We start from the raw sequence: 18991 nt of genomic DNA, 5'->3' as shown, positions 1-18991 counted from the left end.
GAGTCAACAAGGATCATTTTCAAATAAATTCTGGTCTTTCTATGGCTGCTTCTAACCATTTACAATTCATTTTAAATAGATACCTCTATTTCAGAAGAGTTCGATCCACTTAAATTCAAATCCATATAAATACTCTCATCCATTTTAGTAAGCTCATATTTGTTCAAAAGAATTTGATAGGTTCATATTAATTTAGATTAAAAGGCTAAATTAAAGTAGTTCTACATACAAAACTTTTTTTTTTTTTTAAGGCAGGGAGGTACCAGAAATTAAACCCAGGGGTACTTAATCACTAAGCCACATCCACAACCCTTTTTTTTATTTTGAGACAGGGTCACACTAAGTTACTTAGAGTCACGGTAAATTGCTGAAGTTGGCTTTGAGTCACTGAAATTAGAAGTGTGGACCCCTGCACCTAGCAATTTGCCACAATTCTTGGTCTGTCTGTCCACGTCTTGGCATGGGCTCAAAGTCAATGTACAGTAGAGAGGGAAAATAATGAAAGCCGAAGCAAGGACTCTTGGACCAAACTCTGTAGATTAAAATGCCATCATATAACTTTGGAAAATTTATTTAACCTCTTTTGCCTCAGGTTTCTCTTCTGTAAAAGGGGAGCGGTATCCTATTTATTAATTCTTCTTTGTTAAATTCATTTTTTACATAAATGTGTACAGATTTATAGGGTCATGTGTGATGTTTTGATACATGTATATACATTATGTAATGTTTAAACCAAGGTAAATACATCTATCTCCTCAAATATTTATCATTTCTTTATAGTGAAAATATTTAAAAAACACTTTCTTCTGGCTTTTTAAATATATAGTACATTGTTGTTATCTACGTTCACTCTACTATGCAATAGCACACCAGAACTCCCTATTCCTATCTAACTGCAACTTAGTACTCACGGATCGACGTGTCCTCAGCCTCTGGTAACTTGCTGTTCTACTTTCAGTTTGTAAGAGAGCAACCATCTTATATTCCACATGAGTAAGATCATGTGGTACTTGTCATCCTGTGCCAGGCTCAACATAACTCCTCCAGTTCTATCCATATTGTTGCAAATGACAGGATTTCACTTTTTTATAGTAATCCATTATACATATAATATATATGCAATACAGTAATACATATATATGCCACATTTTCATGTTCCCTATTTTATTAATTCAAACATATATATATATATAGTTTCTTATTTTAACTTCTTTAAAACTGGGGTGCATTTTATATTTCAGAGTCTTACAGTGCAGGACAATTTGCAATTGCTCTCATAAATCAGGTGTCACTAGAGATATAGTTGTGTGAAAAAACTTACATTAGCATCTTCTAGTGAGATCAAGAAAGTTCCATCAACACATTTTGATGAAGCAAAATAGTAAAACTCTCTCAGAAACTGTTGTAAGAATTGAGCTAGTATATAAAGTTTAGAACAGTGCCTGGTACACAGTAAGTCTATATAAATATTAGCTCTATCAACAGCAGCATCTAGCACTCTATCTTCCATGGGTCAACATGCAGGCACTATTCCTTCCTTCCTAGAATCATAAGAAAGTACACTGAGTTCCTGAACTAAGAAGTGAAAAAAAAAAAAATAGAAAATAATGACCTGTTAAAAGCACTAGAACCTGAGGTAACATTTAAATACTATACTCCTTGAGGAAATCATGTCTAAATACCTCAAGGAAATGTCTTCTAAGAAATCAAGGTGCCCCCAGTTTGGGACACACAAAAGACTTTTCTCCTTCAGCTCACTTCTGTCTCTCCTCCTTACACAAATATTTTTCCAAAGTGCTCTCCACCCTCATTCTCATCAGACTAACAATAGAAAGCAAGGAACACCCACTTCCTCAACATGTTCTGTGTGGTGATAGCTGCCTGGTGAGAGAAAGTCAGGGATCTTCTTCCTTATTTAAAAAATAAAACATATTTTAATTGTTTTTCAGGGAATAAGAAGGAAATGACTTGAATTAAGAAGAAAGGAGAAGGATTCTCTCTCTCTCTCTCTCTCTCTCTCTCTCTCTCTCTCTCTCTCATACACACACACCACACACATACACCCACACAGTAGCTCAAATTCTCCATGAGGCTTCATGTTAAAGTCATAGAATCCAACCTTAGGCTCTCCTATCATTAGGCAGAATCATTCTAAACTACACTAGATAGATCAGCCACTTTTTGAAAGATAAATTTTCCCTCAACTGCCCGTATTTAGTAAAGAGAGTAAAAAAGGGGAGAGATAATATTAACTGAATAGCTACCATGTGTCACAAACAGTACTAGACATACATAATTTTATTTTATCTGATCATCATCCTTAAAGGTAATTTGTACAAGATTTACACCACAGAAAGAGTTATGTGTTCTCAGTGCAATGACATAGAGGCTTGGGTTCAAATTCTGACTCCTCCACTCTGTATGATCTGGTCCAAGTTCTTTAAATTAAGTCCCATTCTTTCAACTGTAAAATGGACGGAGTTGACAACATTAATAACCTCGCTGGATTATTTTAAGGACTAAGTGAGATAATCCACAGAAAAATGTAAGCATGTGGCTTGTTCTGTTTTCAGTCATTGAAACTTTTTATTAGCTAAACTGTTAACAACTTCAGAAAAATCATAGAAAGAAATTCAACTTAGGTATGATCATTTTGGGTGTCTCTATCCATCAAAAAAAGGTACTTTGGCATTCTAATATCTGAGTTTTATCTGTGTGATTTTTGGCACTTTCAGAGCTGGGAATTTTCATCAGTTGAATGCTCTATGTCCTTACAGAGGAGGAGATAGACCCAGAGAAGGAAAATGAAAGATCTGAAACAAACCAGTTAAGTTAGCAATGGGGCTGGGCTAGGTTCCAAGTCTCCAAAATTGCAATACTTTTTTTTTTTAAGTATCCAATCCTTTTCTAACATAGTTTTGCTCTGTCCTTCAGAGCCAGAAACCTTATTTTAGTTGCTTTGAATCAGGAATCAGAAGGGGCTGGGGTTGTGGCTCAGCACTTATCTAGCATGTGTGAGGCACTGGGTTCAATTCTCAGCACTGCATATAAATAAATGAATAAAATAAAGGTCCATCAACAACTAAAAAAAAAAAAAAAAAAAAATTTTTTTTTTTTTTTTTAAAGAGAGCTATCAGGGGTTCCTCACAAGATGGCGGACTAGAGGGAGGCTGCGTTCCTTCTCGCTCTGTAACTCCGGTTTCAAGCAGAAGATATCTGTTTCTTGGTGAGGCAGTTTTTGCTGCTTATCGATCCCCTGCTGTTTACCCCATTTGTCTGCTGTGATGACCTGCAGTCTGCCAGCATATCCACGCCTTTTTTGAGTGCAGATTGCTCACTGTCAAGCATCTATCATCCGCCATTTGCCTGCCTCTTGCCTGTCCATCGCTTGCCTTACACCTATCCATCACCCAACACACGAGGTTCACCTCCCGATCGTCCCACAACAGTCAGCAAACTGATTACCGACCACCAGTGGAGCACCAGCTGCCTGCTGTTGACTGGAAGTTCTCTGTCACAGTACCTGCAGGTTTGATTACACGTGGTTGCCACCATTTTGAGACAACAGCCAGGCCCTGTAGGACCCCTGACCAGACTGACTGAGCCCCATCTCCAGGATCCCTCAGCCCGATCGATCACTCCCTGCCTCTGGGGCCCTCACATCGACTGACTGCTCCCTGCTGCCAGGACCCCCAGATCAACTGTCACTTTTTGCTGATGACATGATTCTATATTTAGAGGATCCAAAAAAACTCCTCCAGAAAACTTCTAGACCTCATCAATGAATTCAGCAAAATAGCAGGCTATAAAATCAACACGCATAAATCTAAAGCATTTTTATACGCAAGCAATGAAACAGCTGAAAGGGAAATGAGGAAAACAGCTTCATTTGCAATAGCCTCAAAAAAAATAAAATACTTGGGCATCAATCTAACCAAAGAGGTAAAAGATCTCTACAATGAAAACTATAAAACATTGAAGAAAGAAATTGAGAAAGACCTTAGAAGATGGAAAGATCTCCCATGTTCTTGGATAGGCAGAATTAATATTGTCAAAATGGCCATACTACCAAAAGTGTTATACAGATTCAACGCAATTCCAATTAAAATTCCAATGACGTACCTTACAGAAATAGAGCAAGCAATCATGAAATTCATCTGGAAAAATAAGAATCCCAGAATAGCTAAAGCAATCCTTAGCAGGGAGAATGAAACAGGGGGTATCGCGATACCAGAACTTCAACTGTACTACAAAGCAAGAGTAACAAAAACAGTATGGTATTGGCACCAAAATAGACAGGTAGATCAATGGTACAGAATAGAGGACATGGACACAAACCCAAATAAATACAATTTTCTCATACTAGACAAAGGTGCCAAAAATATGCAATGGAGAAAAATAACCTCTTCAACAAATGGTCTGGGAAAACTGGAAATCCATATGCAACAGAATGAAACTAAACCCCTATCTCTCAACTCACAATGGATCAAGGACCTTGAAATCAGACCAGAGACCCTGCATCTTATAGAAGAAAAAGTAGGTCCAAATCTTCAACTTGTTGGCTTAGGATCAGACTTCCTCAACAGGACTCCCATAGCACAAGAAATAAAAACTAGGAACAACAACTGGGATAGATTCAAACTAAATATCTTTCTCTCAGCAAAGGAAACTATCAGCAATGTGAAGAGAGAGCCTACAGAGTGGGAGAAAATCTTTGCCACTCATACTTCAGATAGAGCACTAATTTCCAGAATATATAAAGAACTCAAAAAACTCTACTCCAAGAATACAAATAACCCAATCAACAAATGGGCTAAGGATATGAACAGACGCTTCACAGAAGAAGATCTACAAGCAATCAACAAACATATGAAAAAATGTTCACCATCTTTAGTAATAAGAGACATGCAAATCAAAACTACCCTAAGATTCCATCTCACCCCAATTAGAATGGCTATTATCAAGAACACAAGCAACAATAGGTTGGTGAGGATGTGGGGAAAAAGGTACACTCATACATTGCTGGTGGGGTTGCAAATTAGTGCAGCCACTCTGGAAAACAGTGTGGAGATTCCTTAGAAAACTTGGAATGGAACCACCATTTGACCCAGCTATCCCACTCCTCGGCCTATACCCAAAGGACTTAAAATCAGCATACTACAGAGATACAGTCACATCAATGTTCGTAGCTGCTCAAATCACAATAGCCAGATTGTGGAACCAACCTAGATGTCCTTCAGTTGATGAATGGATAAATAAACTGTGGTGTGTATACATACATATATATATATATATATATTATATATATATAATATATATATATATAATGGAATATTACTCAGCTATAAAGAATGATAAAATTATGGCATTTGCAGACAAATGGATGAAATTGGAGAATATCATGCTAAGTGAGATAAGCCAATGTCAAAAATCCAAAGGGTGAATGATCTCACTGATAAGCGGATGATGACACATAATGGGGGATGGGACGGGGGCAAGAATGGAGGAAGGAGGGACTGTATAGAGGGAAAAGAGGGGTGGGAGGGGTGGGGGGGAAGGAAAAAATAACAATGAATCAAATATCATTACCCTATGTAAATGTATGATTACGCAAATGGTATGCTGTTACTCCATGTACAAATAGAAACAACATGTATCCCATTTGTTTACAATAAAAATAAATTTAAAAAAAAGAGAGAGCTATTAGGAGTGCCAGCAGTTATAATAACAAATTGCTTTATGACTGAAGTTTGGACTCAGCGATGTTGGGGTGGGGGGATCTACTGCACTTCCGCTTTTGTAGTCCTTCTATCAAAATGCCCTTTCTTTGGCCAGGTTCCCCCAAAGAGACTTTTATGAATTGGGGACTTGCTATTTTTAAAAAATAGCTATTTTTTTAAAGTGACTCTTCTGAATACTAGTATCTCCCATAAATCTTCTTTGTTTGTGTCTTTCTTTCCTATGGTTTCAAAATGGTAAGAAAACAGAAAAATCATAAAATCTTTCATTTCCATATAGATTTGCTCAACCCTTTAGTATTTTCCTCTTAAAGCAAGATTATTTACCCTGCTACTGCCTCAAGTTCTCTATAAAGATACCTCCTCTGGCTCTCTCACTCATCTGTGCATTCAACAGTTACCTACTGAATACCCATTATGCACTTGGTGCCATGGTACAGTGGGGAGCCAAGGCAGTTACCCTCAACATGAAAATACATCTTCTCACCCCTTCTCCACCTCAGACCTTACACTTAAAGCTGCATCCCAATTTAACCTCTCTCAGTGAATAGACCTGCCTTTGGGTTTTCAAAGAGGTCAATCCTCATGAATGAGTTAAACTTCTCTCACAAACAATGCAACGAGACACCCAAATTCAGACCCCCATATGGCTTTTCCCCTGCAGATACATGCACAAGTCATGTGGCACATGTGTGAAGAAAATGTGAAAGGAATAAATACACAAAGCTCAATAGAGAACAAAAGGAAATTTTTAGAAAGAGAAGATAAAGCCAGGCACAGTGATGCACACCTCTAATCCCAGCAACTTGAGAGGTTGAGGCAAGGGAATCACAAATCCCTCAGCAATTTAGGGAGTCTCAAAATAAAAATAAAAAGTGCCAGGGATATAGTTCAGTACCACAAGAGAGAGGGTGAAGAGGGAGGAAGAGAGAAAGAAACATGGGATCTATTATAAAGAATTTTGGCACCCGAAATGTTTTGAATATTTAAAATGGTTAATCAAATACCACAGTATTCCTCTGTAACTTATGGACTTCGTTTTCCCTGGTCCAAAATCCTAAAATGCTGTGGGCACTTTACCACTGAGCTAAATCCTTAGTCCTATCTTTGTGTGTGTGTGTGCGCTTCAGGGTCTTGCTAAATTGCTGAGACTGGCCTTGAACTTGTAATCCTTCTGCCTCAGCCTCCAGAGTCACTGGGATTACAGGCATGTGTCACTGTGACCAGTCCCAAAATGACTTCTATGTAGAAATAGGAATGTGTAAATATAAGTATTACTTTCAGGCAACAGAACACCAGTATGCTTGAGAACTGAATTGCCACATGTTCTTTTATACAATTTAATGTTCCTTACCTAGGGATTCATTTGGAGGGAAAAATGTTCACCTACCAATGACAGTCATAGGAATATGAATTTTATCAGTGTTTTTATGTTTAATGTTAAAAAGCATTGACTTTTTTTTGTTTGTTTGTTTTATGACATCACTATTCACCCATCCCTGTGTTCTGAAGGAATACAAAAATAAAGACAACAGACAAGGCAAGAAAAGTAACATGGAGTAAGACAGGATAGAAGCATTTCATAATGTACAAAGAGATGAGTTGGGGCAACTTGTTTACCAAATGAGCTCTGGCTACAATTCTCTTAAGACCACTGCAAATCCTACACACTGAGGTGAAACAGAGCTACTTTCACTACAAAAGCAATATGCACACTACCTCACAGCAGGGACCTCCACTTCCACAAGAGGAGACAGTTGTGTCCTCTGTGGACAGTTCTGATTTGGATGTGAGTAGATATGTTTCTACCCTCCTGGACAGGTCCAGAGTGAAACATGAGAGTACAAAGAACTGACACCCACCCTGTTTGTGCAAAAATCTCAGGCATAGAGAAGTAAGTGGAAATACAACAGCCTTGAAAAGTAGAAGGAAATTGGAACTGGCTCTTTCTGGTCTTCTGATTGAAAGATGAGTTTGATTTTATCCAAATTTATAATATAAGATTGAAACTAGATTTTAACTGCATTATGTATTCACCTATAACCTATGATTTATAATGTATTCTCATATATACAGTATTTTGTAGCAATATCAGAGATCCATTCTTGACATTGAAAAGAGCTGTTCATGGCTAAAAACCAACAGGATCTAAATTTTCAAATCATTTGATTAAATATTTATTAAATCAAGGTACCTGCTACATAAAAATATAGTTTTCCCCATGCAAATGAGGTAAAAAGACTAACTTGTGGCAGGTGTTGATATTCCAACATCACAATTCTTTTTAGGGAAAACAGTCTGCAAACAGTGTTGAATTAAATAGAAATTTCCACAGGCTGCCAGGACATTCAACATATCCTAATTTGTAAGTTTCCTCTAGGCACTCACAAATTCTGAAAATTTACCAAAACATCGGGTGCTATTGCTCTTTAGCTTGTGACAAGACAATACTTCTTGCTTTACAGAGTAATAGGGAAAAAGCTCTCAATAGGTCATTTAAAAATATAGATGATATGGTGGGGATGGGAGTGGCTACTTGATTTGCTGAGTAATATCTCAAATAATGCAAAAGTCCCACCATGGACACAAACATACATCCCTGCAATGGAATGACCAACCCACAGCTGAGTATATCTTTAATGACACCGTCAGCTGGGTGGTCACCAAGAATTAGATAAAAAGGCAAAATGTGTAAGGAGCTCTCCCAATCAGTGGTTGCTTTTTGTGGGCACACAGAGGACAGTGAAACATAGACTTTGGAGTCAGGGTCTTCTAAATTTAAATAGCAGAATACCACCAACTAATTGTATAAAGGGAGTAGCAAAGTGCCAGGTTGGGGATGAATAGAACATGGCTGTTCCTATGATTACAAACAGATAGGGCCTGACACTGACTTTTAAAAAAATTTTTAGTTGTCAGTGAACCTTTATTTTATTTATTTATTTATATGTGGTACTGAAAATCAAACCCAGTGCCTCACACGTGCCAGTCAAGTGCTCTACCACTGACCACAACCCCAGCCCTGAACACTGATCTTGTGGCCTTAAGCCTGGTGTTTTTCCTGCTGTATCTTAAGAATGACATTGAAACATTATAAAGCTCTCAAAGAAAGGAGTCAAAATATATTCCAAAGATGGAAATGGAGAAGTAACTTAAGCTACCCAGAGATGGGATATCTTCAAGTTTATAGAGGGAATTCTGCTACTAAGAGTCTCTGAAGAGGTAGAATGTGTAGCTGTTGAGTTGGAGTGCCATCAAATTTCTGGGCCCAACTCAAAGGCAGAAGTATTAGAAATGGCAGAACTACCACTGTGGTGAGGACTGAGAGGTTTTCTACCCAGGAAGCACTCGACAGACTTAAAATTGGAAGAGGGTTTCCAAGATTCTAAAATACACAACGCCTTTCTATTTTTGACCTAGAAATGCAGGCAGGGCTTCCAACAAGACTAGTCTTCCCAGAACAGGGAAGGTGCTGTGAAGGCCTTGTACACACACAGCTGGTCTCAACCCTCCTACCTCAGGTTGTTCACCTGCTGCAACATAGGACAGACATTAATCTGTTAGGAAAATACACCAAATCAAGAAGCAATCCTTCATTTTGTGAAGAAGCAATGACACTTCTTTCATTCTAAGAAAAAATTATTAGAAGAAGCAAGACCTGCTGAGGACGACTACCCAAAAAATAAAACAATTAATCAAATACCCCTGAGTTGGCAGTAACTGAGAAAGAGGGAGGCTCATTTATTATTGACTTTTCAAAAAAATGAGAATGAGTATTCTTTATTTATTCACCCCATGCAGAAATTGTAGAATATATAATACCCTGTCTTCCAGACCCAACCATTGACACACCAGGTGATGTCTTCACTGTTTTCTTATAAGAATGATCTTTATAGTGGGCTATGATCATCAAACAAAAGGCACAAACTATACTTTACTTTTCTGTGATGAGATGTGCTGTAAGCTCACACAGACAGGACTATAAATGCTAAGGCTCCTATCACACACACCCTATCCCAAAGTTTAAGTTGAAATATTGGTTTGACACAGAGATACTTACAACCGCTCCAAGATACACCAGGTATGGCTTCACACCTCCCTTACCTACCCCACACCCTGACCAACCACATCAGAGCAGATCTGTTCTCTGTCCTCAGTACAAGGTGGCTTACTGAAGTCCATAGGACTTCCATCTCCTCCAGCTGGCTTTTATTTCTATTTTCAAACATCTGCCCTACCACACTCTCATGCTGCATCGTAAAGCCCTACTTCCAGCCTTTACTCCATGCCATGGCTTAATCTATTCTCTTTTTTCCTTCTCCGGCTCTCTTGTCCCTCAACTCCAGGTTCTTTTCCCAAATCTCCAATTTGGGTGTGCAAAACCTGACCTTATATTAACAATGCCAGTCAGTGAATACGCACTTTTCTTGGAACACGGTGAGTTGCTACGCTAACCTCTAGATGTTCAACCCTTTTCAGTAAACTCATAATCTACTATGTCTTCTAGAAATTCTACTTTTCCAATAAGGAAAAGAGTTATCCGCAGCAACATCTGGGAATGGAGCCATTTCAGAAACCCAAGTGCTTCTCAGTACTGTGGCAGGTTTGGTTTCAATGTAAATGGAAGAGCAGCAACTAAGTTCATCATGAGTTTAAGACATTATTACCTGTGAATATTTCCATTATATGCTAACTCATTTTTTTAATTAAGCCATTTCCTGATGTTTTAACACAAGTGAAATAATGATGCTAAGATTCTTAGCCCCTGCCATTAAGTTTTGATAAGCAATAGACAACCAGCTAGAGGCTCTGTGGTTCTCTCTCCACTGACTTAAAACACATGTTTAACTGCTCCCAGATATCATATTTTTTAATAGATGAATCAAAATGAAACCTAAAGATAAGGTCTAATCACATATACTTCTTGTTGCTTCTCAAGAAGTCTTTCCTTGCTCCACCTATTCCATATGCAGGGTCTTAGAATTGACTGTTTGCATTTCTATTGCAGTTGTGTATAGAATGAGGTGTGCCTTGAGTTATGCAAAGGCACTGAGGAAACAGCCATGGACTTGAAGTCATCCAATTTTCAAACTAACCCAGCAGATCACAGTTAGCTTTTTAAAATTATTTATTATTACTATTGTTGATTTCTAATTATTACATTATAATTAGTAAATATGGTCTGCATAATATCAAATTGGGGGAAATTTAAGTTATTTTATAACTGTTTTTGGTGGTTACATGAAAATAATTTGTGTGCCCTGTTAGATGCAAAATAATATGTATATAATATTATACATGTATGTATGTATATATCTACATATTCAAGTTAATTAGTTGTGATTTTTAATTTGTTATATTTTTATATTTTTGCTACTTCTTCTGTTAGTTTCTAAGAAAGGTATGTTAAAAAACTGAATCATATTTATATTTAGAAAATAAACCCAAGGTAACATATTAAAGAGGATGAAGATAGTGGGGCTTGGTGGCACATGCCTATGATCCCAGCAGCTCGGGAGACTGAGGCAGGAGGATCACAAGTTCAAAGCCAGTCTTAGCAACTTAGCAAGGCCCTAAGCAACTCAGCAAGACTCTGTCTATAAATAAAATACAAAAAAGGGCTGGGGATGTGGCTCAGTGGTTAAGCACCCTGGGTTCAATTCCCAGTACCAAAAAAAGAAAAAAGATGAATATAAAGCATCATTAAATAACAAGGCATTGCAGTCATTATTCAGCAGCATTAAATTTATGGGTTTCAATTTGTGTTCTGAGGAAATCTGGAATTCATGGGGCTACTTTAAGAGTTCTGAAAACCTTTACTCAATTTTAATTTTTCTCCCCATTCTTATTTTTTTAATGGAAAAGTATACAAATGAGTTACATACCAAATTTAGAGACTAAAGTTGGTACTTATGCTACTTTGCTATTATTTATGCTGTTAGTGTATACATGTTATTTGAAAATTCCATTGATATGTTAATCAATTGAGAACGCTATAATTTGTGCTCTCTCTCTCTCTCTCTCTCTCTCTCTCTCTCTCTCTCTCTCTCTCTTTCTCTCAGTTGGTTTAGTTTGGAAGCGGGAGAGGACTGGGGAATAGATTTATGTTTCCACTCATGAAATTACTTTAAAAAAGCACATGTGAGCCACACTCAATAAGTAACAGGGAAGTCCGGGAACATGTGTTCTGCATGTGTTTGCTTTCATCCTGTTATGACAGTCAATTGAGCAATAAGGAATAATTATACATTTCATCAGAACATTTTACTGTAGATCACTGCAGAGGTTACTTATGTTTGTTTGGAAGCCTTCTTACCTGACTTCTATAAATATGATAGAGTTATTCTAAGTTTGGGCTACTTCTTGTCCACAGCAGGTAAATGTCTTTGCAGCAAGTTCCATACTCCTATGTAAGGTCTGAGGAAATCTACGTAATGTCATTGCAGCCAACCTTTCATTGCCTCAGAGAACTGCTCTAGTTTAGCCAATTGCAAATTTTCTTTAGCAATAAAACTGGTTCTTCAAAGGAAACCTTACATATCACCTCATGAAAGTAGAACCATTCTAATGAAAGGAGAGGTTAAGACTCAGGCATGTGAACCCACCAAGTACCTAACAAGGATTCCACTGCACACATCCAGAAAACCAATGCTGAAAGTTCTACCTTCATCCCAGTTCTAAATCATCCCACCTGCCTTTGGCTTTGTATGAAACACTACCTCTGTGCCTGAACACCTTAAGTTGGCAGCTCATTTGTAAAGTCAACCAGGTTTTTTGAGTCAGCATCTCCTGAAGATGCCACTTCTCTTACTCCCTCTAAGCTTCCTCTCATCTGGGAGAAAAATCTCAAATATGGTCCTGGTAAGCTCTCCATCCAAGAGGGGCTACAGAAAGTTTGAGAGAAAGGATGAAACTTTAGGAAAGAGTCTTAGGGACACCAATGTTGGGTCATTCATTGGAAAGTAAGAGCTTTACTTGAACCTAGGGCTAAAGGGTCCTAAAAAAAAACTAGGTCAAACCAACCAAAAGACAATCAAGAAGCAGTACCCACCTGAGGACAGGACACCAGTGTCCTTTAAAGACAGAAAAGAAGGACCCGCAGGGAAGATATTTGTCCTCAACTACATTGGTGACCCTGTCCTGCTAAATGGACCCTTTGAGACCATCAGAAATACTGCAAGTGTCAGTGGGCTCAAGAATCTATTCTTGGGTGAAACCCTCCAAAGTTGAGACATGCTTCAAAAGAAGACAATGAAATGTTGACAAAACAAACCTAAAATAACTAAAAATTAATATTTATACTTTATCAAAAGCCACTTTTTACTGTAGTACAGAATAGTATAAAGAAGTAGAAAAATACTGATCAGAATAAAAATTCCTATCAGAGTAAAACTTTAAGTTATCTCCACTAACTTGATTTTTTTTCTATGCATTCTGAAGATATTTCTAATATTATATTTTATTCATAGAACCCTTTGACCCAGCTAACTGCAAGGTCATGAGGAATGTTTTATATGAAAGTTTTGTTACTTAAAACCATTAGAAAGTTTCAGGGAAAGAGAAAAGGGCCTGAGGAAGAGGGGGCAGAGAAACTCCTAGTGTCCCCCACCTAAGCTCATGTGAGAACAGCAGACAGTGAACCCCAGGTCATACAGATTAAGTAGAAGAGAGGCCCAGAAAAGTAGTTGAAGTCATATCAAAGTCAAACACCAAGAAACTAAAGAGCAGGATTAAAAGAGTTTTGAGAAATGGCTTATGAATTTGGGAGGGAGAGTAGCCTGAGAATTCAGTATGTCTATCTATACACATTTTGGAGCAAACTTCATCAGAGTCGGCAGTAACAATAGTTAGAAATGATCCATAGTAATAGTTGTTGCTTTATTAGAAGCCAAAGTTTCTCTTGCTTTCTAAATCAAACAACTTACTCAATACACTTGCTCTGCCCTGCTCAGCCCATCCGATTTTAAGGACTCCCAAACTATTCAAATCAGGTCCTTCACTGTTTCTTCTGCCTACCTTGGGCAGATGGAAAGCCAAGCACCCAGGTTAGAACTTGGGCCCCCGAGGCCAGACCTTCTCTTTATCATCAGCCAAATGTAACATTTTATAGTATAATGTTAGTCTCCACATTCCAAGAAATCTGATTGTAAAAGTTTATTAGTTAAGTGTTTGATCTCAGGAGATAATTCACTATTTTAAAAAATATTATAAATGGTATTCCTTTTAAGTTAGGACTTTTCAATATGTATTTGTACCACATAAAAAGAAAATTGATGTATATCTACCAAACAGAAAATAAATCAAAACTTCTACAAATAGGCAATGATCACATTACTCAATTTTCCTAGATATATTACCTTAAAATTTTACATATGAATGTCCAAGAAATAATAGTTCTTACATTTAAAAATCTACTGCAGGGGCTGGGCAGATAGCTCAGTTGGTAAAGTGCTTGCCGTGCAAGCACAGGGCCCTGGGTTCAATCCCCAGCACCACAAAAAAAAAAAGAAAAAAAAACCTACTGCATAGAATATGATGGATAAAATTAATTATTATGCATAAAAATTATAATGTTCAATTTGAAATAATTTCCATTGGTTTCTGGTGTCTCTATGTAGTTGAGATATTTCTGACACAGGAAGGAACAGATATTAAAATTCTATTATTTCTAATCTAAAAGGTCTTGATCTTATAGATTATCTGATCTATATATGTTTTCTCATATATCTATATCATATGCATATAGTTAAATATCTGTTAATGGCTTTTTGTGACTTTTGGGAAAATGCAGAGCTGTAAACATAGTTTAGTTGTCAAAGTACTGGAATTGCTAAAACATCTCTGATTTATATGGAAAATGCACAAGAATATGTGAAATTAAGCAGCACCACAAGAATTGGTCAGCATAACTCACCTCCAAGCACAGATGACATATAAAATTATTTGTGTTCCCTTCACTTCTGATCACCAGAACTTGGAGATAAAGCCCTACAGGCTTCCCACAGTGGAAAAATGGGAAGGGAGTTTATTTCAAAGGAAACATCCTACCTACTTAAGTTTCTTTCTTCATGGCCCAAATAATTAGTAGGGTGATCATGAATTAAGCCAAATGCATCTCTACCCACTCTTCTCTCACCTTGGAAACCTGTCTCCCAAACCACATCCTCCTCTGGGTATTCCTTCAACCAATGTTTTCTCAAGTGCATGAATGCTTTACCTGGTTGGTTAACTTGTACAATTTATGCCACTTCTAAATAGCCTGTTCCCATCTCATGAACATGTCTCAACTCTCCAGTAAAATTGCGTATTTCCTGAAAAACTGCCTTCTGTGTGTTGCCTCTCCACAGCCCCTTACCACAAGACTGATAACTGGCCAGTTGCTCAAATGTTAACTGTGTCTACCATCTGGCTTTCTCTAACAGCCTCTTCCTTCCTCTTGTTCCCTCTGTGCCCTGCTGATTTCATTCAGGAATAACCAAAAAGTGTCTTAGGGCTCCACTAATAGCTGTGCTTTTTTGTTAAATTAAACTATATTTGGAGGGCCTGGCGGTGTAGCTCAGTAGAACAGCATTTGCCAGGCATGCACAAGACCCTGAGTTCAATCCCCAGCAATACATGTACACACAAATAAGTTACATTTGTGTGCCACTCAACAGGATTTAATACACAACTACTGTGTCTCCAGTATTCTGTTCCTAACTATGGATGCCATGATAGAAACCTGTGATCTAGCACCACCTCCCTTCATGAAGTTAGTAATCTGGATAAGGAAGCAAGATGAACACAAGTGCAACAAAGAACAAACAAGACATTGTTATCAGGGAGCAAAACATCTGTTACACCATGTGGACTACCAGCATGGGATATCAAAAGTGAAACAGACTTGAAGTCAGTAGACCTGAACTCTGCTACTTACCTACCAGCTGTGAGACCTCTGGTTGGTAGTGTAGCTAGTCTCTCCTCATCTGTTTCTTTGAAATGGGAATATTTATAGCAAATTATTGGAAGGATTAAAGGACATATTATATGGGCACATTTGTGAAGTGTGTACTAGATACCTGGAAGATATTTGTTTGATAAGGCAAGCAGACCCAGGAAGCTAGATGGGGGCAGCAATCTGACTATGCTCTCAAGTAGAACCAGGACCCGAGCAGAACACTTTCCAAGTCAGGCAGGATACAACCAGATGGTGAGGAATAGGAAAGAAAGTATGTTTGGTACAAAGGCATGTTTTCTGTGGTTTGTCTTGTCTGCAGTGCTATGGACAAAACCCAGGGCCTCATACATGCTAGGAAGGTGCTCTACCATTAAGCTACATCCCCAGCTGAAGGCATGTCTTGACTTCAGTTTTACAAGCATTAAGGAGTCCTGATAATCACTTCAAAGGATATGAAAATGAATAAGATATAATCCTTTCCTTAAAACTTATAGGCATATAGAGATAAGACAAATTTACTATAAACTGGCTATAAGTTCAAAAGAATGTTTATGAGGTGATATAGCTTGTTAAAGAAGACTGGATGACTCACCCATTGGTGTGTGGGCTTCTAATTCCTCCACCACCATCTGTGAATGATCCATCATTCACCAACACTCTCTGGACCTTGTTTGTTCAAGGATGAAATAAAGTTTAAACCCAATAAACCTCTTCCCAACACCAACACTGTGCTCTCTGATTCTAGGTTCAAAGTTCAGAGTTTAACCATGAGAATTTAAATGAGGTCAGCATTTAGATGAGGGCAGCACCATGGGAATTGGAAGGAAAGAATCCAAGAGATATTGATTTAAAAATAATGGGAAAGCCAGGTACAGTGGTACATGCCTATAATCCTGAGGCTGAGGCAGGAGGATCACAAGTTCAAGGCCAGCCTTGGTAACTTAGAGAGAACCTGTCTCAAAATAAATACAAAGGTTGGGAGTGTAGCTCAGTGGCAGAGTACCCCTGGGTTTAATCCCCAGTATCACAAAAAAATAAATAAATAAAATAAGGGAACAAAGTGCCTCATTGAATGGAAAAGTACATGGCAAAGAAGACACCAAAGAATGAAGCCCAGGTAGCCAGGGGGCAAAATGATGTTACAGACAGAGCAGGACCTTTGAAGTGGGGAATGAGAGAACTGGAGTGGGCCTCAAATGCCTGTGTGTGAGCATCACACTGTTTTGGAGGAAATGATGACAATATTGGATGGGCAAGTTGGGTGTGAGGCATTAGCAAAGCCACATCCACAGAGAAGTGTTTGAAAACCATCCCTGTCCCCTGTATCCTCAGTGTACACCATAGGGAGAGCTCTGCTCCAGGATGGATGTGGAAGGGTGAATGCTCAGTAATATAAGATTATACCAAATCCTTGTCCAATATAATTGTTTTACACTCCCAACTTCTTATCTTCACCAACACTTGGTGTTTATTGTCAGACTTCTCAAAATGAAAACACAGTATGACCTAAATTAGAATTTCTCTGACTCGTTCTAAGGTTGAGCATCTTTTTTAAATTTGTTTAACACTCAGTTTGTTTTCTCTTAAAGTACATCCATGTCCTTCCCCTGATTTTCTACTGATTTTTCTTACAGTCCTGTAGGAGCTCTTTATACATATGGTCTACCAACCCTTTGTCAGTTATATATGCTACAAATATATTCTTCTTTCTTGTGACTCTTTTTTAATGGCTCTTGATTTGACTAATTTATTAATTTTTTAATAATTAGTTGTCTTTATATTGTAAAGAGAAATTTTTCTATATTTAAAGTAATAAAGACCTTCTTCTATGTTATTTTCCTAAAGCTATTGCTCTCTGGCAGCTTTAATACATTGGAAATTTTGTAAAGTGTATGTAAGGATCCAATTTCATTATTTTTTCCTTAAGGACAATTGTAATAGCACCGTTTGTTGAATAAATTATCTGTTACCTAGAGATTTGCCATATAAAGGCAGATCTTTTTCAGAACTATCACTTTCCCATTGGTCATTTTGACCACTCTGGATCAATGCCACAATGCCTTAATTACTATTATTAAAAATGCAATCTCATACGCAAATCAAAACTACTCTAAGATTTCATCTCACCCCAGTCAGAATGGCAATTATCCAGAATACAAGCAATAATGAATGTTGGTGAGGATGTGGGGGAAAAGGTATACTCATTCAATGCTGGTGGGACTGCAAATTGGTGCAACCATTATGGAAAGCAGTATGAAGATTCCTCAGAAAACTTGGAATGAAACCACCATTTGACCCAGCTATCCCACTCCTTGGTTTATACCCAAAGGACTTGAAATCAGCATACTACAGTGATGCAGCCACATCAAGGATTATAGCAGCTCAACTCACAATAGCTAAACTGTGGAACCAACTTAGGTGCCCTTCAACAGATGAATGAATAAAGAAAATGTTGTATATATACACAATGGAATATACTAAGTCTTAAAGAAGAATGAAATTACGGCATTTGACAGTAAATGGAAGGAGTTGGAGAATATTATGCTAAGTGAAATAAGTCAATCCCAAAAACCAAAGGTGAATGAGTTCTCTGATATACAGATGCTAATCACAATAAGGTGGGAGAGGGGCTAGAGAAAAATAGAGGAACTTTGGATTGAGCAGAGGGAGTGTAGGGAGGTGAGGGGGAGGGGGGCAGGAATGATAGGAGAATGAATCAGACATTATTACCCTATATGCATATATGATTACACGACCAGTGTAATACTACATCATATACAACCAGACAAATAAGAAGTTATAATCCATTTATGTATGATGTATCAAAATGCATTCTACTGTCATGTATAACTATTTAGAACAAAAATAATGCAATTTCATACACTGTCTTCCACTTTACTATGGGCATTCCTGACCCTTCACACTTCCATCTAAGTTCATCAAAAAACTTAAGAGGATTTTAACTGGGATTGCATCAAAATCCAGTAAGTCTCAAGTTTTCAGTTCTGTGTAGGACAATGGTACATAGTAAGTTAAATCTATAGATCAACTTAGAAGATTGACATGTTCAATATTTTGAATTTACCTATATGTGTATATCTCTACATTTATTTATGTATTCTTTATTGACTTTAAAAATGTCTCCAAATCTCACAAGATATACAAGTAGCAAATACGCATATGAAAATATGCTCAACATCATACATCATTATGTAACTGCAAATTAAAGAAACAATGAAATACCAGTACATTCCTATTAGCATAACCAAAATCTTTAACACCAAATGCTGATGAGGATGTGGAACAACAGGAATTC

General features: G+C 37.6%; 1 protein-coding gene across 5 annotated transcripts in view; it reads right to left on the bottom strand.

The window, feature by feature from the left end:
- Window positions 1–18991, bottom strand: part of Rab27a (RAB27A, member RAS oncogene family) — a 97855-nt gene that overhangs the window by 47071 nt on the left and 31793 nt on the right. The window contains exon 1 of one of the 5 annotated variants that reach the window (XM_047542270.1): window positions 16268–16289. The exons of 3 other annotated variants lie outside the window; for them this stretch is intronic. The gene's annotated coding sequence lies outside the window, so the exon portion shown is untranslated. Of the gene's footprint in view, window positions 1–911; window positions 934–16267; window positions 16290–18991 lie in introns of those variants that run through there. One more of the 5 variants, XM_047542271.1, reaches the window with a different exon arrangement.

The sequence above is a fragment of the Sciurus carolinensis genome, chromosome 2 (genome assembly GCF_902686445.1).
Source record: "Sciurus carolinensis chromosome 2, mSciCar1.2, whole genome shotgun sequence".
Classification (NCBI taxonomy): Eukaryota; Metazoa; Chordata; class Mammalia; order Rodentia; family Sciuridae; genus Sciurus; species Sciurus carolinensis.
Note: the sequence above shows the minus strand (reverse complement) of the source record. Positions and strands in the feature narration are given on the sequence as shown.